This window comes from Bubalus kerabau, chromosome 10 (genome assembly GCF_029407905.1).
Source record: "Bubalus kerabau isolate K-KA32 ecotype Philippines breed swamp buffalo chromosome 10, PCC_UOA_SB_1v2, whole genome shotgun sequence".
NCBI lineage: Eukaryota > Metazoa > Chordata > Mammalia > Artiodactyla > Bovidae > Bubalus > Bubalus kerabau.
Window position 1 is genome coordinate 8920051 of NC_073633.1, and position 26288 is coordinate 8946338.

General features: G+C 40.1%; 1 long non-coding RNA gene across 1 annotated transcript in view; it reads right to left on the minus strand.

Annotated features, from left to right (window-relative positions):
* Window positions 1–108: 108 nt before the first annotated feature.
* Window positions 109–26288, minus strand: part of LOC129620815 (uncharacterized) — a 108603-nt gene continuing 82423 nt past the window's right edge. Inside the window, exons 3-4 of the long non-coding RNA XR_008698732.1 lie at window positions 1877–2051; window positions 109–350 (exon numbers count right to left, since the gene is read on the minus strand). This is a non-coding gene — a long non-coding RNA (uncharacterized LOC129620815). The remainder of the gene's footprint in view (window positions 351–1876; window positions 2052–26288) is intronic.

Consider the following 26288-nt stretch of genomic DNA (forward strand, 5'->3'; position numbering starts at 1 on the left):
GTGTCATTACCCTCTAAATGGTTCCCTCTTCCTTTAGGCTCTAGGAGGCATATCTTCACATCTGTTTTCTTTCTTTCTTTGTTTTTTTAAAGACGTTTATTTTTAGCTGTGCTGGGTCTTCGTTGCTGCGTTAAGGGCTTTCTCTAGTTGTGGCAAGCAGGCGCTGTTCTTCATGGCCTTCTCATCGAGGTGGCGGCTCTATGGCAGGCAGGCTTCAGGAGTTGTGGTGTGCGGGCTCAGTAGCTGTGGCTCGCGGGCTCCAGAGAGCAGGCTCAATAATTGTGGCACGTGGCCTTAGTTGCTTAGAGGCACGTTGGATCTTCCTGGCCCAGGGATCAATCCTCTGCCCCCTGCATTGGCAGGCAGATTCTTAACTACTACAGCACCAGGGAAGCCCCTGTTTTCTTTTCTTAATGAGGTTAGGAGGGAACACATGGAAAGGGGTGCAGAAGGAAACCTTTGCTACATTTAGATGGTTTCTAGAGTGTGTTACACTCCTACACAGAAATAAGCCTGTTAAAATATTATTCAGTATACAGTGCTGTATGTCAACTATATCTCGATAAAACTGGAATAAATAAAGTATTCAGTTAAGAGGGACTGCTGATCTGATATTGCCCACCCTGGGCACTGAGTCCTGACCATTTTGGGCAGGAGGCCTGTGACTGTCTATATTCCATGGTGCTCCAGACAGGAGTGAGGTGGGGGGCTAGAGGGTTATTCAATTCCAGATTTCATGAAAGTACCAACAGGATTTGTGAGAAATGACTGAATCTACATTATGAGGTAAGAACTAGTTTAACCACAATTACATGTAACAAACAAATGGCTCGGAGAAGGCAATGGCACCCCATTTTTGCCTGGAAAATCCCATGGATGGAGGAGCCTGGTAGGCTGCAGTCCATGGGGTTACGAAGAGTCAGACATGACTGAGCGACTTCACTTTCACTTTTCACTTTCATGCCTTGGAGAAGGAAATGGCAACCCACTCCAGTGTTCTTGCCTGGAGAATCCCAGGGACAGGGGAGCCTGGTGGGCTGCCGTCTATGGGGTCGCACAGAGTCGGACACGACTTAAGTTACTTAGCAGCAGCAATACACTATTCCTAATATTAATTTCCAATTTCTTTTTCAATAAAGAATTGCTTTAAAATGCCTTTGGCTAAGAACAATCAAAAAATAGTTTATATTCTACTCTGGTCTGAATGTCTCTTCTCTAATGTGTTGTCCAAATTCTTCTCTTCTTTCATTTAAATTATTATTTTTTTTTATGACAGTCCGGCTGTTCCTGTTCACTACTGGGATTTCACGTCTTTCTATGTCAGGGCCTTGGTTGCTAATAGGTAAACTATTCTGTATGCAATTGCTTAAAGTTTAGATTTAAACAACAGTGTCATTATCATAGAATTGCCAGCATTTGTTTTTAATATGCTCACAAAGATGCCTGGCACTGAACACTTTTTCCTCCAGGAATAATGTCAGGCAACGAACAAGCTTACTGAAATGAAACATACTAAGTACAAAACATTAGGTATTTACTTCTTTTCTCCCACTTTCAAGAGTATTTTTTAGTGAATTGTGTTCATTGAATCTTTCTGAAAGATTCCATTTCACTTTCATTGAAATAACTCTCTCTTTTTGCCCACATAATTCATTGGTAAATATAATAAATTAAAATATGGAAATAGAGTGACGAATACAACTGGCATAAACAGGTGTGGGAACCAACTCAGCAGTTTCTTGGTAAGGCGACAGCTGAGCTGGTGAGTTGCCCTGTGCACGGGAGCAGCGCTGTGCAAAGTTGAGTGTGCACCCGGATCAACGGTGGGCTTGGTAAGACACAGACAGCACCCAAAACATGACACAAGTGAACTCACCCAGGACGCAGAAGCAGGCTCACACACACGAAGAGCAGACTTGGAGGTGCCAAGTGGAGGATGGGTCAGGGAGGGACAGACGGGGAGCTCGGGGTGAGAGGATGCAAACCAGTTTATGTAGGATGGGTAAATAACAAGGTCTGACTGTACAACACAGGGATCTGCATTCAATATCCTGTAATAAACCATAAAGGAAAAAAAATAAAAGAAGATAATGAAAATCTGAAAATATGGTTAATGCTAAAATGATTATTTAAAAATTTAATTATTTTTCAATTGGTTAAACGATAAATGCCCATTGCTGTATGGTAGGCCTGGTCATCTCTTAATTGGCTTAATTTATTAAACTTTATTTTTTTCAAAAATATTGCCTTAAGCTAATAGGCTAAAGGATAACTTTCCAAAATAAAATCTTCATATATTTTAAAAAAAAAAGATTGCAGAAATTTATCTGGTTGGATTTTGCATTTCTAACAAGTTATCAGAGCATGCTGACGCTTCTTCTCTTGGGTGGAGGGCAGACTTTGAGAACAACTGTTAACTGATGCAGACAACAGTTTGGACATTTAAAGTGATTGTAAACTAGCCAATCTGATCACACAGACCACAGCCTTGTCTAACTCAATGAAACTAAGCCATGCCCGTGGGGCAACCCAAGATGGGCGGGTCATGGTGGAGAGAGTGACAGATTTTCATTATCTTCTTTTATTTTTTTTCCTTTATGGTTTATTACAGGATATTGAATGCAGATCCCTGTGTTGTACAGTCAGACCTTGTTATTTACCCATCCTACATAAACTGGTTTGCATCCTCTCACCCCGAGCTCCCCGTCTGTCCCTCCCCGACCCATCCTCCACTTGGCACCTCCAAGTCTGCTCTTCGTGTGTGTGAGCCTGCTTCTGCGTCCTGGGTGAGTTCACTTGTGTCATGTTTTGGGTGCTGTCTGTGTCTTACCAAGCCCACTGTTGATCTGGGTGCACACTCAACTTTGCACAGCGTTGCTCCCGTGCACAGGGCAACTCACCAGCTCAGCTGTCGCCTTACCAAGAAACTGCTGACAGAATGTGGTCCACTGGAGAAGGGAATGGCAAACCACTTCAGTATTCTTACCTTGAGAACCCCATGAACAGAATGAAAAGGCAAAATGATAGGATACTGAAAAGGGAACTCCCCAGGTCAGTAGGTGCCCAATATGCTACTGGAGATCAGTGGAGAAATAACTCCAGAAAGAATGAAGGGATGGAGCCAAAGCAAAAACAATACCCAGCTGTGGATGTGACTGGTGATAGAAGCAAGGTCTGATGCTGTAAAGAACAATATTGCATAGGAACCTGGAATGTCAGGTCCATGAATCAAGGCAAATTGAAAGTGGTCAAACAGGAGATGGCAAGAGTGAACATCGACATTCTAGGAATCAGCAAACTAAAATGGACTGGAATGGGTGAATTTAACTCAGATGACCATTATATCTACTACTGCAGGCAGGAATCCCTTAGAAGAAATGGAGTAGTCATCATGGTCAACAAAAGAGTCCGAAATGCAGAACTTGGATGCAATCTCAAAAACGACAGAATGATCTCTGTTCATTTCCAAGGCAAACCATTCAATATCACAGTAATCCAAGCCTATGCCCCAACCAATAATACTGAAGAAGCTGAACAGTCTATGAAGACCTACAAGACCTTTTAGAACTAACACCCAAAAAAAGATGTCCTTTTCATTATAGGGGACTGGAATGCAAAAGTAGGAAGTCAAGAAACACCTGGAGTAATAGGCAAAGTGGGCCTTGGAGTATGGAGTGAAGCAGGGCAAAGGCTAATAGAATTTTGCCAAGAGAACGCACTGGTCATAGCAAACACCCTCTTCCAACAACACAAGAGAAGACTCTACACATGGACATCACCAGAGGGTCAACACCAAAATCAGATTGATTATATTCTTTGCAGCCAAAGATGGAAAAGCTGTATACAGTCAACAAAAACAAGACCGGGAGCTGACTGTGGCTCAGATCATGAACTCCTTATTGCCAAATTCAGACTTAAGTTGAAGAAAGTAGGGAAAACCACTAAACCATTCAGGTATGACCTAAATCAAATCCCTTATGATTATACTAGGACTAGATCTGATAGACAGAGTGCCTGATGAACTATGGACAGAGGTTCGTGACATTGTACAGGAGACAGGGATCAGGACCATCCCCATGGAAAAGAAATGCAAAAAAGCAGAATGGTTGTCTGAGGAGGCCTTACAAATAGCTGTGAAAAGAAGAGAAGCAAAAAGCAAAGGAGAAAAGGAAAGATATTCCCATCTGAATGCAGAGTTCTAAAGAATAGCAAGGAGAGATAAGAAAGCCTTCCTCAGCAATCAATGCAAAGAAATAAAGGAAAACAACAGAATGGGAAAGACTAGAGATCTCTTCAAGAAAATTAGAGATACCAAGGGAACATTTCATGCAAAGATGGGCTCGATAAAGGACAGAAATGGTATGGACCTAAGAGAAGCAGAAGATATTAAGAAGAGGTGGCAAGAATACACAGAAGAACTGTACAAAAAAGAGCTTCATGGCCCAGATAATCACGATGGTGTGATCACTCACCTAGAGCCAGACATCCTGGAATGTGAAGTCAAGTGGGCCTTAGAAAGCATCACTACGAACAAAGGTAGTGGAGGTGATGGAATTCCAGTGGAGCTATTTCAAATCCTGAAAGATGATGCTGTGAAAGTGCTGCACTCAATATGCCAGCAAATGTGGAAAACTCAGCAGTGGCCACAGGACTGGAAAAGGTCAGTTTTCATTCCAATCCCAAAGAAAGGCAATGCCAAAGAATGCTCTAACTACCGCACAATTGCACTCATCTCACACGCTAGTAAAGTAATGCTCAAAATTCTCCAAGCCAGGCTTCAGCAATATGTGAACCGTGAACTTCTGGATGTTCAAGCTGGTTTTAGAAAAGGCAGAGGAACCAGAGATCAAATTGCCAACATCCGCTGGATCATGGAAAAAGCAAGAGAGTTCCAGAAAAGCATCTATTTCTGCTTTATTGACTATGCCAAAGCCTTTGACTGTGTGGATCACAATAAACTGTGGAAAATTCTGAAAGAGATGGGAATACCAGACCACCTGACCTGCCTCTTGAGAAACCTGTGTGCAGGTCAGGAAGCAACAGTTAGAACTGGACATGGAACAACAGACTGGTTCCAAATAGGAAAAGGAGTACGTCAAGGCTGTATCTACCCTGCTTATTTAACTTATATGCAGAGTACATCATGAGAAACGCTGGGCTGGAAGAAGCACAAGCTGGAATCAAGATTGCTGGGAGAAATATCAATAACCTCATATATGCAGATGACACCACCTTTATGGCAGAAAGTGAAGAGGAACTAAAGAGCTTCTCGATGTAAGTGAAAGAGGAGAGTGAAAAAGTTGGCTTAAGGCTCAACATTCAGAAAACGAAGATCATGGCATCTGGTCCCATCACTTCATGGCAAATAGATGGGGAAACAGTGGAAACAGTGTCAGACTTTATTTTTTGGGGCTCCAAAATCACTGCAGATGGTGATTGCAGCCATGAGATTAAAAGATGCTTACTCCTTGGAAGGAAAGTTATGACCAACCTAGATAGCATATTAAAAAGCAGAGACATTACTTTGCCAACAAAGGTCCATCTAGTCGAGGCTATGGTTTTTCCTGTGGTCATGTATGGATGTGAGAGTTGGACTGTGAAGAAAGCTGAGCACCAAAGAATTGATGCTTTTGAACTGTGGTGCTGGAGAAGACTCTTGAGAGTCCCCTGGACTGCAAGGAGATCCAACCAGTCCATTCTGAAGGAGATCAGTCCTGGGTGTTCATTGTAAGTAGTGATGTTAAATCTGAAACTCCAGTACTTTGGCCACCTCATCCAAAGAGTTGACTCATTGGAAAAGACCCTGATGCTGGGAGGGATTGGGGGCAGGAGGAGAAGGGGATGACAGAGGATGAGATGGTTGGATGGCATCACCGACTCAATGGACATGAGTTTGAGTGAACTCCGGGAGTTGGTGATGGACAGGGAGGCCTGGCATGCTGTGATTCATGGGTTCGCAAAGAGTCGGACACGACTGAGTGACTGAACTGAACTGAATGGAAGCACCAAATAGCCACATAGGCTGATGAGATGAAATCTGACTAACAGCGGTCCCTGTACTTGTCCATCAGGCCCTCAAACTGCTTATCCAGGTGTTCTGCGTTTAGCCTCAGAGGCTCAGTTACCCTGGGCTCTGGTCCTGTCTTTGTAAATGTACGATTTGAGATGTTCACTTAACTTCAACAATCTCCGATTTACTCATCTGTAGAAATGGATATACTCATCTTTTTGTAGAAACAAAGGACTTCATTATTCATTGCACTGCAAGCTGCATGAACATCAACATGTCTGCCTTGGTGGCTTTGGCTGCCAAGTCCCAGGGAGGTGATACAAAAAAATGGGCCAGACAGATACTATGCACACAGTGGATTTGTGTGGCAGCTGAGGGACACTGAGCTTGGAGAATCCACCGCTTTTATAGCGAGCACTAAACGAGACTGCTCTTGAGCTAGAAGATATTAATTTTTTCCTTGAGTTTACCAGCTATATAAAAATAAGCCTGAGAAATAGCTTCAGTGAAACAGCAGACAGGATCCTGCAGTCCTGGAACACACAGAAAGAAGAGCACAAGAGGCTCAGGCAGGACTGTGCTGCCCTGCTCTACACTCTTGTACAGTGTGCAGAATTGCTTTATCCAAGCATATTCACATTTTACTACTTGATACAAGTAGTAAAATTGCCAAATTGCCCTTCAGAAAACTTGTACCAGATTACATTCCCACCAAGACTGCCCAAGAGGGCCCTTCTCTCCACATTTTCATTGATGCTGGAAATTACCTACTTAAAAAAAAAATTGAATTATAGTTGATTTACAATATTGTGTTAGTTTCAATTACAGCAAAGTGATTCAGCCCTGTGGCTCAGCAGTAAAGAATCTGCCTGCAATGCAGGAGACGTGGGTTCAATCCCTGGGTTGGGAAGATCCCCTAAAGGAAGGCATGGCAACCCACTCCAGTATTCTTGCCTGATGAATCCCATGGACAGAGGAGCCTAGCGGGCTACAGTCCACAGGGGTCGCCAGGAGTCACAACTGAAGCAACCGGATTCTTTTCCATTCAGATTCAGATTCTTTTCCACTCTAGATTATTACAATATATTGAGTATAGTTCCCTATGCTATATAGTTGGTCCTTGTTAGTTATATTATATATTTTACATATAGTAGTCTATACCTGTTAATCCCATACTCCTAATTTACCCCTCCCTTCTTCCTCTTTGGTAAACATAAATTGTTTTTACTTTGTGAATTTATTTCTGTATTGTAAATAACTTCATTTATATTATTTTTTAGATTCTAATATAAGTTGGTATTATATAATATTTGTCTTTCTCTTTCTGACTTACTTCACTTAGTATGATAATCTCTATGTCCATCCATGTTGCGACATACAAATGGCATTATTTTATTCTTTTTGTGGCTGAATAACATTCCGTTGTACATATGTCCCATATCTTCTTTATCCAGTCATCTGTCAATGGACAGTTGGGTTGCTTCCGTGTCTTGGTTATTGTAAATAGTGCTGAATAGACATGAATATATCTTTTCAAATTATAGTTTTCAGCTTTTCTGGGAATATGCCCAGGAGTAGGATTGCCAGATCAATGGTAACTTTTTTAAAGGATTAAAGGAATTTCTGGACCGTTTTCCACAGTGGCTGCACAAATTTACATTTCCACAAACAGCATAGGAGGGTTCCCTTTTCTCCATACCCTCTCCAGCATTTATTATTTGCAGATTTTTTTGATGATGGTCATTCTGACCAGTATGAGGTGATATCTCAGTGAAGTTTTGATTTGCATTTCTCTATTAATTAGCAATGTTGAGCATCTTTTTATGTACCTGCTGGCCATCTATATGTCTCCTTTGGAGAAAGGCCTGTTTAGGTATTCTGTCCTTTTTTTTTTTTTTTTTTGATTGGGTTGCTTGAGTTCTTTGCTATTGTTGTTGTTGTAGAGTTGTATGAGCTATTTATATATTTTGAAAATTAAGCCCTTGTCAGTTTTATCATTTTACTCTTTGCTAGCTCTATTTATAAAAGGCAAATTGTTATTTCATTTGTGTCTCTTTGATCATTGGTGAGGTTGACCATCTTTTCATACTTACTTACTGTTTGTATCTATTCTGCTGTAAAAAGCATGTGCTTGTATTCTCAAGACCAGTTGGCTTGGTTCTTCTCCGGCCCAAGAAGAATGCATCCTGAGCATCAGTTTTAAGCACTGAGTGTCTGAATTCACCTGCCAATGCAGGAGATGGAGTTTCAATCCCTGGGTCAGGAAGATCCCTTAGAGAAGGAAATAGCAACCCACTCCAGTGTTCTAGCCTGGACAATCCCAAGGACAGAGGAGCCTGTCAGGCTATAGTCCATTGGGTTGCAAAAAAGTTGGGCACATCTTAGCAACTCAACAATGTAAGCCTCCCTTCAGAGCTGCCATGGGCGACATCTCTTGCTCAAAGTCCTTATTTTCCTATCAGGTAATTCTTTAAACTAGATTCTGGTTACTCCCCCCTTTCCTTGCCTCTTCATTAAGGCTACTGTTCATAGTACTGGAATATTGCACTGTTCTTTGTGGTTTGCCTTACTCTGCCTGTGCTTTTATAAATTGTCCTTTTGTAAAACTCTTTCAAAATTATCCAGTTTCAATCCACTATTTCCTGCTGAGACTCTGATTGGCACAGTAATTGGTAGTATAACCCAGAAAACAAATCAGAATCTTTAAAATGGCATCAGATTAGCACTGTCTGCAATATTTAAAGAGCGCAGGAGAAATGGGGCTGTGGGTAATCCTTGATGAACAATAGTATCATGATTACTCAAACTATCCCTGATGATGACATGGAAGGGCAAAATACTGGGGGGTCACGTAGCTGCAGAACTTGATTTCTGTGACAACAATGATGATTTGAGGCATTGTGTGTCCTCTAGGTTATTCTGATCTGCCTAGAGGGCAGAGGTAAGGAAAAAGAGAAGAGAAATAACTGAATCAGAACCCAGGTTATGTCAGAAAGTCTTGATATCTGCTTTAAAGAGTATCTTATTTCCTACAGTTGAAAAAGATGCGTCTGAGGACCAAGCTTAGAGTCTGACTAAAAGAGTTGCAGCACCAGTTAAATTGTCAAAACCATGAAGCCTGTTACATTAAAATAGGGAAACTTACGGAAAAACTAGTGGGACCCTGACCACTGAGTCCTAGTATGGAGACACACTTTACAGCAAGGAAGGTATGATGATGAATTTACACTGCTGTAATTCATTGATCTTGCTATGTGCCCCATCTCCAATTTAGCCACTGGATTGCTAGCAAAGCAGAAAAGCTTACTGAAGACACAGTTTTGGCCAAAGCACCCTCAAGGTTAGGACACTCTCTTATAGGATATGGCACATGCCTTGAATAAACAGCCAATATACGGTACATCTTCTTCGACAGTTAGGTTGCATAAATCTGGGGACAAATAACATGTAGCATGTGCAAAAATTCATCATATACTAGACCACAAAGTAGGGCTTAATAAATTCCTAAGAACTAATGTCATACAACTTTTTTTCCCAAAAAGAGTGCAGCAAAGACAGTAATAATAAAAAGAGAGAAGAAACCCTTATATGTTTTGGAATTTCTTGATGCACACTACAAAAAATTCATGGGTACCATAAGGCAAGAAGAAATAAAATGCATAGAGTTTTGAAAGGAAGTAATAAAATTGTCACTATTTTGCACATGAGTGTGTATGGAGAAAATCCAAACTATCCCCCACTACACCAACAGTTTATTTAAATTCATATGTGGATTTAGTAAGGTTGCTGGATGTAAGGTCAATATGCAAAAATCAACTGTATTTCTATATAATATTAACAATGAAGATCAGAATATAAAATCTTTTAAATATTATTTTTAATAGGTAAAAAAAATCAAACATCCAGAAATTAATTCTGGAAATAAAACATCAATAAGTAATTTAAAGCAGGCCTAAACGAATAGACAGTTATGCCACTTTCATGAAATAGAAGACTGAATATTGATTAAATGTCAGTTCTATCCAGGTTGATCTATAGATTCTATACAATCTCAGTCAAATCCCAAAAGATTTTTGTTTGTGGAAATTGACAAGCTGATTTAAAAATTCATATGGTAATGCAAAGAATCTAGAATGACCACATCAATCTTGCAGAAGAGAAATTTGATGATTTAGATGAAAAGATTTCAACACTTACCACATAGCATATTAAATAGGACAATGTGCTTTAGGCACATGAATAGTCAATTAAAATAATGGAAACAAAATAAGAGTCTAGAACAGACTCAGAAAAATACCACTGCAATTCTTTGGTGGCAGGAGAAGGCCGTCTTTTCAATATTCTTTTCAGTAAGTGGTGTTGGATCAGTTACTAACCACATGGAAAAGAAAATGAACTTTTATTCCTATATAATACCATACACAAAAATTGACATGGGTATAAACTTCAACATGAAAGGCAAAACCATGAAGCTTTTAGAAGAAAAGATCTTGATGACCTTGGAGTGGGCAAAGATTTCCTAAACAGAACACAGTAAGCACTTTCATTGAAAGAAAACAAATATATTTCATAGAGTTATAAACAAATTCATCAAAAGGTATCATTTAGAGAATGAAAAGACTGGGAGGAGAAATTCACAATACATGTAACAGATAAAGGAGTCATAATCAGAGTGTATGAAGAATTCCTACAACTCAGTGATAGGAAGACAAATAATCCGCTATAGAAATAGGCAAAAGTTCTGAATAAATAGTTCATAAAAGAAGATATGTAAATGGTCAACAAATATATAAAAAGGTGTTCAACATTATAGTCAGCAGGGATATGCAGACTAAACAGACGTTGAGATATTATACAATTAAAATAGCTAAAATAAACAAAGAAAAATGGACAATATAAAATATTGATGGGATGTGAAACAATGAGAACTCGCACATCATTACTGGTGGGAGCGTCAGATCAGATCAGATGAGTTGCTCAGTCGTGTCCGCTCTTCGCAACCCCATGAATCACAGCACGCCAGGCCTCCCTGTCCATCACCAACTCCCGGAGTTCACTCAGACTCACGTCCATCGACTCAGTGATGCCATCCAGCCATCTCATCCTCTGTCGTCCCCTTCTTCTCTTGCCTCCAATCCCTCCCAGCATCAGAGTCTTTTCCAGTGAGTCAACTCTTTGCATGAGGTGGCCAAAGTACTGGAGTTTCAGCTTTAGCATCATTCCTTCCAAAGAACACCCAGGGCTGATCTGCTTCAGAATGGACTGGTTGGATCTCCTTGCAGTCCAAGGGACTCTCCAGAGTCTTCTCCAACACCACAGTTCAAAAGCATCAATTCTTCGGTGCTCAGCCTTCTTCACAGTCCAACTCTCACATCCATACATGACCACAGTAAAAACCATAGCCTTGACTAGATGAACCTTTGTTGGCAAAGTAATGTCTCTGCTTTTGAATATGCTATCTAGGTTGGTCATAACTTTCCTTCCAAGGAGTAAGCGTCTTTTAATTTCATGGCTGCAGTCACCATCTGTAGTGATTTTGGAGCCCAGAAAAATAAAGTCTGACACTGTTTCCACTGTTTCCCCATCTATTTCCCATGAAGTGCTGGGACTGGATGCCATGATCTTCATTTTCTGAATGTTGAGCTTTAAGCCAACTTGTTCCCTCTCTACTTTCACTTTCATCAAGAGGCTTTTTAGTTCCTCTTTACTTTCTGCCATAAGGGTGGTGTCATCTGCATATCTGAGGTTATTGATATTTCTCTGGGCAACCTTGACTCCAGCTTGTGCTTCCTCCAGTCCAGCGTTTCTCATGATGTACTCTGCATAGAAGTTAAATAAACAGGGTGACAATATACAGCCTTGACAAATTCCTTTTCCTATTTGGAACCAGTCTGTTGTTCCATGTCCAGTTCTAACTGTTGCTTCCTGACCTGCATACAAATTTCTCAAGAGGCAGATCAGGTGGTCTGGTATTCCCATCTCTTTCAGAATTCTCCACAGTTTATTGTGATCCACACAGTCAAAGGCTTTGGCATAGTCAATAAAGCAGAAATAGATGCTTTTCTGGAACTCTCTTGCTTTTTCCATGATCCAGCAGATGTTGGCAATTTGATCTCTGGTTCCTCTGCCTTTTCTAAAACCAGCTTGAATGTCAGGAAGTTCACAGTTCACATATTGCTGAAGCCTGGCTTGGAGAATTTTGAGCATTACTTTATTGGCATGTGAGATGAGTGCAATTGTGCGGTAGTTTGAGCCTTCTTTGGCATTGCCTTTCTTTGGGATTGGAATGAAAACTGACCTTTTCCAGTCCTGTGGCCACTGCTGAGTTTTCCACATTTGCTGGCATGTTGAGTGCAGAACTTTCACAGCATCATCTTTCAGGATTTGAAATAGCTCCACTGGAATTCCATCACCTTCACTACCTTTGTTCGTAGTGACGCTTTCTAAGGCCCACTTGACTTCACATTCCAGGATGTCTGGCTCTAGGTGAGTGATCACACCATTGTGATTTTCCGGGTCGTGAAGATCTTTTTTGTACAGTTCTTCTGTGTATTCTTACCACCTCTTCTTAATATCTTCTGCTTCTCTTAGGTCCATACCATTTCTGTCCTTTATCGAGCCCATCTTTGCATGAAATGTTCCTTTGGTATCTCTGATTTTTGGTGGGAGTGTAAGCTGGTTAAAACCACCATGGAAAACTGTTTGGAAGTATCTAATAAAACTAAATATATGTCTATCCTATGACTTAGCAATTCTCCTGCTAGCCATATATCCAAGTCAGTGTCAGTCAGTGAGAGAAATGAGTAAATAGGTCCACCAAAAGACATTTTTAAGAACATCCATAGTAGTTTTATTCATAATAGCTTCAAACTAGAAACAACTCAAATATACATTGACTAATCGACAAATGAGTATATTTGTTTCCAGTAATGGAGAGGAAAGAATAGCCAATCATTGCTACAACATGGATAAATCTCTCAGTCACAAAATGCAATACATGATTCCAACTCAGATGATGTTCAAAAAGAGGTAAAACTAATCTATGATATTTAAGTCAATAGTAGTTACCTCTAGTGATATATTTATGGAGAAGTGGCATAAGGATATTCTTTGGGATGCTAAAAATGTTCTATATCTTGATCTAAGCAGTGGCTAAACAGGTGTATACATACAAACATTTTATTAGGTTATTCACTTAAGAATTGTGCACTTTATGTATAGTATAGCTCCATAACAAATTTTTTGGAAGTTGTGGGATAAAGAAAACAGTTATGATAAAAAAAAATAACTTATAATAAAATAAAATATTCAGAACCAAATGACACAGAAAGCACTTCATGTCAAACTTGTGGGAAACAGCCAATGGAGAACTCAGGAGGAAATTTATAGCCTTAACTGCGTATATTAGAAAACAAGAAAGATGGAAAATTAATGAGCTATTTAAGTAAAATTTTGCTAGAAAGAGAACCATAGATAAATTCTAAAGAAAACTGAAGCAAATGTGTTGAAAGCAGAAATTAATGTAATAGACAACAAAATTAGTAGCACAGAAGAGAAGAAATGCCTTGAAAGAAAGCAATAAACGGAAGTCAATAGAGAGAGAAAAAATGAAGAGCAGAAGTGAATTAGTAGCTACAGAGCAGAAGGAACAGAAGCACCAAAATGAATGTGTCCTACCGTCTACTCTGCATGTGGCTTGAGAAGGCGCAGTTTCTAGAGAGGCTGTTCTGTTCCAGAGTTGCAGTCGGACCACTGGAGCTACGGCCGAATTGGGAACTACGTTTCTCCATGAACACTGCTGAGGCTGTTTTTTGCCCTCCCTTATTTTCACACGAATCTTTGCAATGAAATCTTATCATTAGAGGTAAACTGAACTTCATCTCTAATTCTTGCAACCTGTTGTATTTACCTGACCAACATCCTTTCCCTCTTCTTTTGCTAACAGCATACCATTGAGCCTTCTGGGAACCAGACTGTGATTACTCACAGGTTTGTTTCCTGAGATGCTGACCCAGACTCTCAGTTCTGTGTTGGGCCTGCGATCCCGGCATGATGAAGTAAAGCACAGCTCACAGGCAGCTGATTCAGGGATGGGCACCTGCCCAGTCACGCCAGTCGATGTCATTCCCGTGATTTTCCAGAAATCGTGGGGAAGAAGGCACTCTCTTTCCTTGAGGCTACTAGTCTGGTTGAATTAAGCCTGGAGTTGGTGATAACCACCTTTCCAATACAATGGGACGAATGCCTAGCTTGAGAATGAAGCCAACATAGAGGAAAGCAGAGCAGAGTTGGAGAACGAGAGAAGATGTAGGAGAGACTGCTAACAATATGGAAGGTCCCGGATCTAGCAGGAGGTGAACCCATAACCAATGGCTTTTTGCTTAAACCATTGTTCTTCTGGATATCTGCACTTGCAACCCAATGTCCTTTTTTCCCCCCACAATGTCCTAATAGCAACTGTTGACCAATATATATATATATATATATATAAAATCTATCTTAACTACTTTTTAAAAAAAATATCACTGCTCTTCAGCAACCCACAGGATCTCTGTACACGTTTTCCCATAATGTTATAATTATTTTTTTCCTTTCAAATTAGTGTTTATGGTTTCAATATTATGCATCAACATGTATAAAATTTTTGCCAACTGCATGAGTTTTTAATTGGAACTTTCAGAAGATTCAGTCAGTAGTCCTAAGTTTAAATTTGAGAGATAAAGTAATTTGGCAGGGCCCAAGTATGTCAGAGGATGAGATGGCTGGATGGCATCACCGACTCGATGGACATGAGTTTGGGTGAACTCCAGGAGTTGGTGACGGACAGGGAGGCCTGGTGTGCTGCAGTTCATGGGGTCGCAAAGAGTTGGACACGACTGAGCGACTGAACTGAACTGAACTGAACTGAAGTATCTCAGTAGTTGGAGTACAAATACAGCTTCCCTGAAGAATCGCTCTCCCTACTTCCATGGAACCTCCTGGGCATAGGCTGCTAAAATGAGATTTATAATTATGGCCACAATCAAAATGCTCAGGGAAATCAGGGCTCTTAGAAAACTGTGTTGAGTTCTCATTATTTTTCAAATACTTAAATCTTTCTCTGTGCCATCCTCAATTCCCCACAAAATCTATGAGTAGAGGAAATAAAAATCTCAGCAATACCGACAGAGCCAGTAGCATAAATGCTGAGCTAAGACCCATGTCGCCCTGGGATCTGCTCCCAGGCCGAGTCCTCGGCTAACACGGTGCGTGCCCTCTCTCACCAAGTGCTCTTCTCCAGAACAAAAGCCTGCATTCTCACACCACAAAGAGTGAAAGGACTCTGGTGATTTCAAAGCACATAACATGACACTAAGAAAGCGTGCCGTTTTTGTTGTTACGGTTTTCAATTCCAGTTTTAATAGCATGAATTTTGATAGCAGATCTTTCTTCTGAGTTGATGCTAATCAGTGGTTAATCAGGCAGAACTTTAGAGACTGCAGAAGACTGGATTATTGTTCGCTCTAAATTACAGTCTAACCAGTGAAATGTACAGCCATTCAAATGACAATCCTGCAGTCTCCAAACAAACAAGTTCTCTCACAGTAGCTGTGATGGGTTTTGTGTATATGATTTCGCCTTCCTCTTCCTGGACTAAGCAAGATATATTCCCATTTTAGGAGAAGCTGAAAATGAACTACTTTTTCAGCAGACAAGCAATCAGAGTATTTCTTCTGGCTTGCTCCAGACTCCTTTTATTTCTAAACACGGATGTTGTTCATCAACGTAAGGTGGTATGCCAAATCATATTTATAAACATTTAATTATTGGAATAAATTCAGATAAGAACACATCTAAAGTTCTCCCAAACGAGGCCCTTGTGGTTCACCTGTTGAACTTCCCTGGTAGCTCAGTGGGTAAAGAATCTGCCTGCAATGCAGGAGATGCAGGTTCAATCCCTGGGTTGGGAACATTCCCCTGGAGAAGGAAATGGCAACCCACTCCAGTATTCTTGCCTGGTGAATCCCATGGCCAGAGGAGCCTGGTGGGCTACAGTCCACAGGGTTCCAAAGAATCGGACACAAATAAAGCAACTGAGCACACTCAGCACAAATTTCTCTAAAGGACTGAAAAAAAAAGAAACGTATCTGTCTCCTACTAGGAGTATCTAGGCCTTAATACTTGCAAGCAACTTTTGCTAAAAATACCTTTGTTTTTACTAATGCTCATTATTATCTCTGGTCTCTAGTATAATTATATCTTGAATAAGTGAATCAATGAATGGATTGAATTCTAGTTCATCAGGGAAATTTTCGCTTTCTTCTTAGAGCATACTCTGGCGTTTAAAACCAACTTTTCATTATTTGTATAATTTTAACAGCTTTGATTTGCCTATAGTTAGCAATTAAATCTTTGCTGCTTGAAGTCATAAACAGAAATCACATGTTCAGATGTCTTTCTCTTCAGGGATTATTCCTTTTTTCAGATTTTGTCCCAGAAAGCTTATGAGTAATGATCGAAAAGGGAAATTCAATATTTATCTTCTTTGTTAGGATTAGCTGGTACTTTGGTAGCCTGAGAGAATTTCTCTGTTTATTGATAGGTGGAATTTTTACGGATGGGTAAACAGTACTTTGTAAGATGCAGATACGCAAACTCAGAGTGTCAAATGAGAGGCAAAATTTCATTTTTCCTGAGGGACATTGAGTTCTGAAGAAACGGAGCGAAAGTTTCCAGAGCTTTTATGCTGCTTTACTCAACGTGTCCAGATACGTGCTCCTTTATGGTTTATCACATTCATTCTACCAAGAACTTTTAATCTAGTAAGAAGACTTTTTCAAGCACTTTTAAATTATTTGTTTGTTCAACTATCTGTTTCTTCTGCATGGCAACTGCCTTTTAGAGTGAGGATTTAGAGGGGTGTGTGTGCATGTGTCTGTGCGTGTGCGTGGTGTGTATGTGTTTGGTTTTTAATGAGGCATTTATTTACCCAGTTTTTTCTGGGTCTGTGAAAATATTTTTTTAAAAGAAGTCTAGTTGATTACAATGTTGTTTTAGTTTCAGGTGAACAGCAAAGTGATTCAGTTATACATATACGTGTGTGTGTGTGTGTTAAGTCACCTGAGTCGTGCCCAACTCTCCGTGACTCTATGGACTATAGCTCACCATTCTTTTCCCGTATAAGTTATTACAGAATTCCCTGTGCTGCACAAAAGTTCTTCCTTGTTTATCTGTTTTGTATATAGCAGTATGTATATGTTTCTCCCATCCTAATTTATTCCCCACCTCTCCTTTGGTATCCGTAAGCTTGTTTTCTATGTCTGTAGGTCTTTTTCTGTTCTCCCTATAAGCTCATTTGTATCTTTTGTTGTTCTTGTTTACCCAGTTTTAGAGCAGCATTCCTTGCATTAACTGTTTCAGTAACTCCCAAAATCCATTACTATAAGGCTTCCTATAAGCACAACTTGGGCAAGCAGGCATTCAACCCACACCCATTTTAGCCTTTATTTAGAAAACAAAATCTGGACACGCTATCCTTTCAGGCTTTAGAGTTCTGTCTTGATCTTTGTGAAGCACCAGAGTTAAACACTGTGCTTGTGATCACCTTTTTCTCTCTGCTATTGTGCCGTGCATGCATGCTAAGTCACTCCAGTCGTGTCCAACTCTTTGCAACACTATGGACTGTAGCCTGCCAGGCTCCTCATACTTTCTCTTGCCCATCATCACTCGAGGATCAACTCTGATTCCCACACAAAATGAGTGATTTTGGTATTTATTCCATGCAAATTATGACTTCATTTTAATAAAAATATTCTTTTTATGAAATATGAAAGTTTTCTTCTCTGCGACAATGTTGTTGTTGCCATATTCCATCCTCCTGGTTTCTCTCTTGTGAGGTCTGTGCCCTTGGCTCAGTCTTCATCCAAGCTGACCACACTCTAGCTTCTGAGTTGCTCATTCTTCTCAATGCCAGGCATCTTCACTTACAGCCCACAGAAAGAGTTCCCATGGGTCAAACTCTGTCATAATGTAAAGCTGATCTTCAGTGATAACCTCTAAACATTAACAGAGTACTCTCTGCCAACAATCTCTTATTCCTATAGCTTACTCTTTTGCTCCCAATATAGCTCATCTTATCCATGGCCAGTCCTCTGAGCCATTAAATTTTCTTCCAATTTACCATCTCCCCCTAGATGGCATTTTTGGTCTGTGCTGTGTTTGCTGACTGGTCTTCATGTCCTTCTGTTTTACTGGACTCACAAAACCACAGCCCAGGATCCATATGATCATACTTTTCATCTGCTTCTATTCATGGTGGACGAGACTGTACAACATTATACATGAGAAACACAGGTAAATAATGGCCTCCAGTCATAATGCTGAGCCCTCTTCTACCTGGCCTCAGTCACCAGATGACCTTGTTCCCAACTTCATTGAGAAAATCCAAGTCACTGCATAAGTATGCCCTCAAATGACTACCCTTACTCCCCTGCAAATGCATCTTACTTGTACCCTCTTATCTCCTTTTAGGCTATCTCCATAGAAGAGGCTGCTTCCTCCTGAAGAGGGATCATCTCCCCACTTTAGCTTTTGTCTTTTTCTGGCCCTGCTGTCAGGCATGTGGGATCGCAGATCTTAGTTGCTGCTCAGGGCTCGAACCCACACCCCCTGCGGTAGAAACACAGAGTATTAACCATTGGGCCACCAGGGAAGTCCCTCTGTACTCTAGCTTTTTATCCTGTCCCATTACTCCTCTCTTTCCCATAACTTGCCTACTCCATTAACTCCTTCTTCAGCAAATATTTACTAAACATTCAGTTCTTTTTTTGCACCACATTCCCACCACCTTCTTCTGAGAAAAGTACTGTCTTTCTTGAGAAATTCTTCTGCCTCCTATCTAACCAGGTAGCTCAGCACCACTTGCCATATTCTCACATAATCTTATATGCTGGTCGCAGTTGATTCTCAAGGAAAAGTTCTTATATCAACCCTAGGAATAAGCTGAAGGTAAGACCCCAAAAGCCTGAGCATTCATTCACAGGTGCCATGCCTTTGGAAAAATATTAAAGCTCTTCTCTCTGAGAGGCTGATTAAATTTGTTTGTTGTTATAAACAAGGGAGAGAAAGAAAAAAAGAAAGCAGGGAGCATAGGAGGATCAAGATGAACAAACATGACGGAGGCTGACTGGGACGAGGTGAGGAGCGTCCCTCCAAGACTGGGAGCAGGGGCAAGTAGAAGGGGAAAGAGGGAGTGGAGAAAGTGGTAGCTGAAAGATATTTTAAGAATGAGAAAACTAATCCACTACTTAAAGGGTTTGTGTGGCTGTCATTTCACTCTTCTGCCTTCTTCCCGCACATCCTCCCAAAATGTCTTTCTGAGGGGATCTTGTTGATGGTGGGATTTAAAGAGGAACGGAATTTTGCATCTGTACTGCTGTTATGTGGCACATAACAGGAGAACAGAGAATCAAAAGAAAGAGATCATGAGACTGTAAAATGTATCTACCTGCATTCCACCCCTGAAACTTAACAGAGATCATGAGAAGAGCTTAGGCTTCCATGTGACTGAGGTTCAAGTCAACTTTACCATTTTTTTCTGAAAGGACAGGTGGAAGGCACTGCTGATACTGGGTTATATGTTATACTTCCAAGTAGATACATGGCAATCCATGTGCAGTTGCAAAACAAAGCAATGATTCTCAAAATAAGATCTGCCAAACACTAATGGGATTGGGGGCTCCTCTTTGTGCAAGTCCTATTTTTCTTTTTACTATGAGTGACCAGTGCACACTCATATAGATTATTTTACTAAGTGAATCCTAAAATGAACCAGTTAGCAGAGTCTACTAATCCAAGACACCTGGCTGCCACTGAGTCCTTAAATTTCCACTACATCTGATGCAAAGACCAGAATCTCCATAATTCTCAGACTGAACTGTATTATCTCCATCAACAATGCTGATGTGAGTGGGTCATGGCTTTAATCTGCTGCTGTTCCTAAAATAATAAATACAAATGAGTGCTTTTTACTTTTGTGGATCATTTTGTTTTCCTGTAATGGGAATTTTTTTTGTGTAATTGCCACAATGTTACCATTTTTAAGTCATTGTTATCACCAAGTTCTTTTTTCCAGTGGGAGATGGGAACAACTTGGGTAGGTAAGCTGCAATGCCTTTTGTCCTGATTATGTTGGCAGATTTTCAAGTGACTGTAAAACCACTAAGTTTAGGGGCTTTTAGTAATGGCTTTGTAAGCTGTTTCTCCTTCTGTGCTTCTGAGAGACTGATGCAAGAGGATGGGAAATTTGTGTTTACTTTCACTTTGGAAAGGTTGGCAGCCTCATTCTGATGCATCTATTTATTTGTGTGTCTCTAGGGTCAATAGTGATGTCTCCTCTTTTATTTCTAATTTTAGTAATTTGAGTCTTTCCAACTTTTCCTTGGTCAAACTAGCTAATTTTTTAAGTTTCAAAGAAACAATTTTTGGTTTTGTTGATTTTCTCTACTGTCATTTCTGTTTTCTACCTGATTAATTTCCATTCTAATCTTTATTAGATCAGTCCTGGGTATTCTTTGGAAGGAATGATGCTAAAGCTGAAACTCCAGTACTTTGGCCACATCATGCAAAGAGTTGACTCATTGGAAAAGACTCTGATGCTGGGAGGGATTGGGGGCAGGAGGAGAAGGGGACGACAGAGGATGAGATGGCTGGATGGCATCACTGACTCGATGGACGTGAGTCTGGGTGAACTCCGGGAGTTGGTGATGGACAGGGAGGCCTGGCGTGCTGCAATTCATGGGGTCGCAAAGAGTCGGACACAACTGAGTAACTGAACTGAACTGAATCTTTATTATTTTCTTCCTTCTTCATGCTCTAGTTTTACTTTGCTCCTACGTGTACTAAGATAAAAGGTTAGGCTATTGATGTCAGAGCTTATTTTATTAAAAAAAATGTTTTTCTTCCAGTTTTATTGAGATATAATTTACATACAGCATTGGATAAGTTTATAGTGTATAGCATAATGATTTGACTTACATACATCATGTGAGATCTTCTTTGTTTTTTAATATAAGCATTTACACCTATAAATTTCTAAGTACTACTTAAGTGGCATCCCATAATTTTTATTACATTGTGTCTTCATTTTCATTCATCTGAAAGTATTTTTAAGATTCTCTTGTGACTTCTTTGCATGTGTGCATGCTTAGTTGCTAAGTTGTGTCTGACTCTTTCGTGACCCCATGGACTGTAGCCCTCCGGGCTCCTCTGTCCATGGGATTGCTCAGTCAAGAATACTGGAGAGGGCTGCCATTCCCTTCTCCAGGGAATCTTTTTGACCCAAGAATCAAACCTATGTCTCCTGAATTACAGGCCGATTCTTTACCACTGAGCCACTTGGGAAACCCTATTGATATTCTTTTTTCATGGCTGAATAATATTGCATTGTATGGATATACCACATTTTGTTTATCCATTCATAAGTTGGATTGTTCCATTCCAATCACTGGATTGTTTCCATCTTTTGGCTATTATGAATAATGCTGCTATAAACATTTATGTACAAATTTTTATGTGAGTATATATTTTAACTCTCTTGGGTTGTACACTATTGAAAATAGAATATTGAAATCTCTGTTTACTATTGTTGAATTGTCTATTTCTCCTTTCAATTCTGTCAGTGTTTGCTCCATGTGTTTTTGTTCCTGTTGTTTGGTGAATATACAATTATTGGGCTTCCCTGGTGGCTCAGGTGGTAAAGAATCTGTCTGCAATGCAGGGGACCCGGGTTCGATCGCTGGGTTGGGAAGATCCCCTGGAGAAGGAAATAGCAACCCACTCCAGTATGTTTGCCTGGAGAATCCCATGGACAGAAGAGCCTGGTGGACTGCAGTCCACAGGATTGCAAAGAGTAGGACACGACTGAGCAACTAACAGTTACTTACTATAATTATTATATCTTCCTGATGGATTGACACATTTATTATTATAAAAAGTCCAACTTTATTTTTGGTAACATTTTTTGTTTCACTGTCTGTGTTGTCTGATATTAGTATAGCCACTCCAGCTTTCCAGCTTTCTATAATTGCTATTTGCAAGGTACATTTTTCTTTTTTTGCCCTTTTACTTTCAACCTATTTGTATCTTTGAATCTAAAGTATGTTAACTGTAAAACAGACTCATAGACTTAGTGAATGAACTTACAGTTATGGGGGAGAAGGATAAGAGGAAGGGATAGTTGGGGAGTTTGGGATTGACATGTACCCTCTGCTATATTTAAAATGGATAACCAACAAGGTCCTACTGTATAACATGTGGAACTCTGCTTAATGTTATGTGGCAGCCTGGATGGGAGGGGAGTTTGGGAAAGAATAAATATATGTATATGTATAGTTAAGTCCCTTTGCTGTCCATCTGAAACTAATACAACATTGTTAATTGGCTATGTTGTTGTTGCTTAGTGGCTAAAAGTGAAAAGTGAAAGTCACTCAGTTGTGTCTGACTCTTTGCGACCCCATGGACTATACAGTCCATGGAATTCTCAAGGCTGAATACTGGAGTGGGTAGCCTTTCCCTTCTCCAGGGGATCTTCCCAACCGAGGAATCAAACTGGAGTCTCCTGCACTGCAGACAGATTCTTTACCAAGTGAGCTATCAGGGAAGTCCGCTTAGTGGCTAAGTCATGGCCAACTCTTTGTGACCCCATGGACTGTAGCCTGCCAGGCTCCTCTGTCCTTGAGATTGCCCAGGCAAGAATAGTGGAATAGGTTGCCATTTCCATCTCCAGGGGATCTTCCCAACCCAGGGATCGAACCCACATCTTCTGCATTGCTTGTGGATTCTTTACCACTGAGCCACCCAGGAAATCTGTTAATCAGCTATACTCCAATATGAAATAAAAAGTTTTTAAAAAGTGTTCTTACAATAGACAGTACATAGTTGGATCTTGCTTTTTAAAAAAATTTCAGTTGAAAATCTCTGCCTTTTGATTAAAATTTTCATCTCATTATATTCAATGTTATTACTGATATAGTTGGATTTACATCTGATATTCTACTTCTTTTTTGCCTACATGAATCATGCTTTCTTTGTTCCACTGTTCTTTCTTTGCTGCTTTCTTTTGAATTAAGTAAATATTGTCAAACATTTTAATTCCTCTAATGATTTTTTTTAAATTTGGATGGCATTTTAATTTTAAGCATCATAATGGCAGATTTATCATATACATTTTAACTTATCAGCATATATTTCAGATTTATACTAACTTAATTTCACTAAGATATATAAATGTTACCCTATATAGTTCTATTCTTCTTTCCCCTTCTCGTGCTGTTATTGTTATACATATATTACATATATATAATATCAATTCAGTTCAATTCAGTCGTGTCTGACTCTACATATATGTAATATACATATATGAAAAAGTTGGCTTAAATCTCAACATTCAGAAAACTAAGATCATGGCATCCGGTCCCATCACTTCATGGCAAATAGATGGGGAAACAATGGAAACAGTGAGAGACTTTATTTTTCTGGGATCCAAAATCACTGCAGATGGTGACTGCAGCCATGAAATTAAAGATGCTTATTCCTTGGAAGGAAAGTTATGACCAACCTAGACAGCATATTCAAAAGCAGAGACATTACTTTGCCAACAAACGTCCATCTAGTCAAGGCTATGGTTTTTCCAGTAGTCATGTATGCACGTGAGAGTTGGATTATAAAGAATGCTCAGTGCAGAAGAATTGATGCTTTTGAACTGTGGTGTTGGAAAAGACTCTTGAGAGTCCCTTGGACTGCAAGGAGATCCAATCAGTCCATCTTAAAGATCAGTCCTGGGTGTTCAAAGGAAGGACTGATGTTGAAGCTGAAACTCCAATACTTTGGCCACCTGATGCGATGAGCTGACTCATTGGAAAAGACCCTGATGCTGGGAAAGATTGAGGGCAGAAGGAGAAGGGGACGACAGAGGATGAGATGGTTGGACGGCATCACTGACTCGATGGACATGGGTTTGGGTGGACTCCGGGAGTTGGTGATGGAGAGGGAGGCCTGGCGTGCTGCCGTTCATGGGGTCGCAAAGAGTCGGAAACGACTTAGCAACTGAACTGAATTGAACTGATATTACATATATATGTTAGAAACCCAACAATACATTGTTATAATCATTACTTTGTATACTGCTGCTGCTGCTAAGTCACTTCAGTCGTGTCCAACTCTGTGTGACCCCATAGACGTCAGCCCACCAGGCTCTCCTGTCCCTGAGATTCTCCAGGCAAGAACACTGGAGTGGGTTGCCATTTCCTTCTCCATTGCATGAAAGTGAAAAGTGAAAGTGAAGTCGCTCAGTTGTGTCCGACCCTCAGTGACCCCATGGACTGCAGCCTTCTAGGCTCCTCCGTCCATGGGATTTTCCAGGCAGGAGTACTGGAGTGGGGTGCCATTGCCTTCTCCCACTTTATATACGATTATGTGTTTTAAAGAAGTTGAGAGAAGAAAGGAGAAAAAGTATATATTCATAGAGTTTGTTATATTAACCTTCTTATCCACCAAATGTAGTTCTCTTCATTTGTTTCTATGAGTTACCATCTGGTGTTATCTTCTTATTCCAGTATGACTCTACTCCCACCTATGTTCTCTGTGCAGTATTGTCAAATATATTGCATTTCTATAAGTTATACTCTCCAAAATACAGTTACACATATATTGTTTTATACAAGTGCTTTTTAAAAAGACTTCTCTTTTAGAGAAGTTGTCGATTAATAGCAAGACTAAGAGGAAGGTATATAGAGCTTTCCCACATACCCTCTACCCTCACACATGCATAGCCTCCCCCACTATCGACATCTTCCCCATCCCCTGCCCCAAGTGTACCTTTGTTACAACTGACGAACCTACACACCATTAGCACCCCAAGTACACAGTCTGCCTTAGAGTTTAGTTTTGGTGTTGTACATTGTATGGGTTTGGACAAATGCATAATGATATGTATGCAGCCTTATGGTACCATACAGAATATTTTCACTGCCCTTAAAATTCTCTGTGCTTCTCTTAATAATCCTTTCCTGCCCCTTTCAATCCCTCAATCGTCTCCATATTTTGCTTTTTCAAAATGTCGCATGGTTGGAATCAGTATATAGTCTTTTTAGATTGGCATCTTTCACTTAGTACTCTGAACTTAACGTTCTTCCATGCCTTTTCATGGCATGAGCTTTCCAAGCTCATTTCTTTTCCTTTCTTTCTTTGGTTCTTTCTTTCTTTCTTTTTTTTTTTTTATAGCAAAGCCCTTTTAAAAAAATACAAAATGGACTGAATAAAAGGGATTTACTCTTCTCAGCAAACAAAAGTAGTAAATTTCACTTAAACCTAAAAGTATTTCTCATATGTCTGACTCAAGGAAGGAAACAGCCTGTGGCAATTTCTAGTTTGGCACAGAATGACAGTTTGGTTTTGATTCTTATTCTATATAATCTAACTTATTTTCAAGGTACACATAAGCTGCTTCCTTTTTTTTTAACTCGAATTTTCCTTACTTATAACATAAAAGACAGATAATTTAGTTACATAGGTATAGGTCTCTGTCATTCACCTTCTCTTGTGCTTTGCTTTCCTCAAACTGTAGAGAATCGCCTGTCTCTGCAGACACATCTGTAGCAATGCTTGTACCATGAGCTTAAAGTTCTGGTGGCACATTTTAAGGAGGAAAATGACACTGGGGCATCAGTATGTTAAATAATAAATACTCATAGCCACTTCTCATATGCTAGAAAGCTTTTGTATTGAAACAAATTCTAATATTAAAAGGTTGATTTACATAGTGTTGCTGTTGTTGTTCAGCTGCTAAATCGTATCTGACTGTGATCCCATGAACTGTAGCACACCAGGTGCCTCTGTCCTCCATTATTTCTCAGAGTTTGCTTAAATTCACGTCTATTGAGTCAGTGATACTATCCAACCATCTCATCCTCCATCACCCGCTTCTCCTTATGCTTTCAATCTTTCCCAGTCTCAGGGTCTTTTCCAATGAGTAGGCTCATGGCATCGGATGGCCAAAGTATTTGAGCTTCAGCTTCAGCATCAGTCCTTCCAAGGAACATTAAGAGTTGATTTCCTTTAGAATTGACTGGTTTCATCTCCTTGCAGTCCAAGGGACTTTCAAGAGTCTTCTCTGGCACCGCAATTTGAAAGCATCGATTCTTTGGCCCTCAGTCTTCTTTATGGCCCAACTCTCACGTCCATACATGATTATGGGAAAAACCACAGCTTTGACTGGATGGACCTTTGTTGGCAAAGTGAC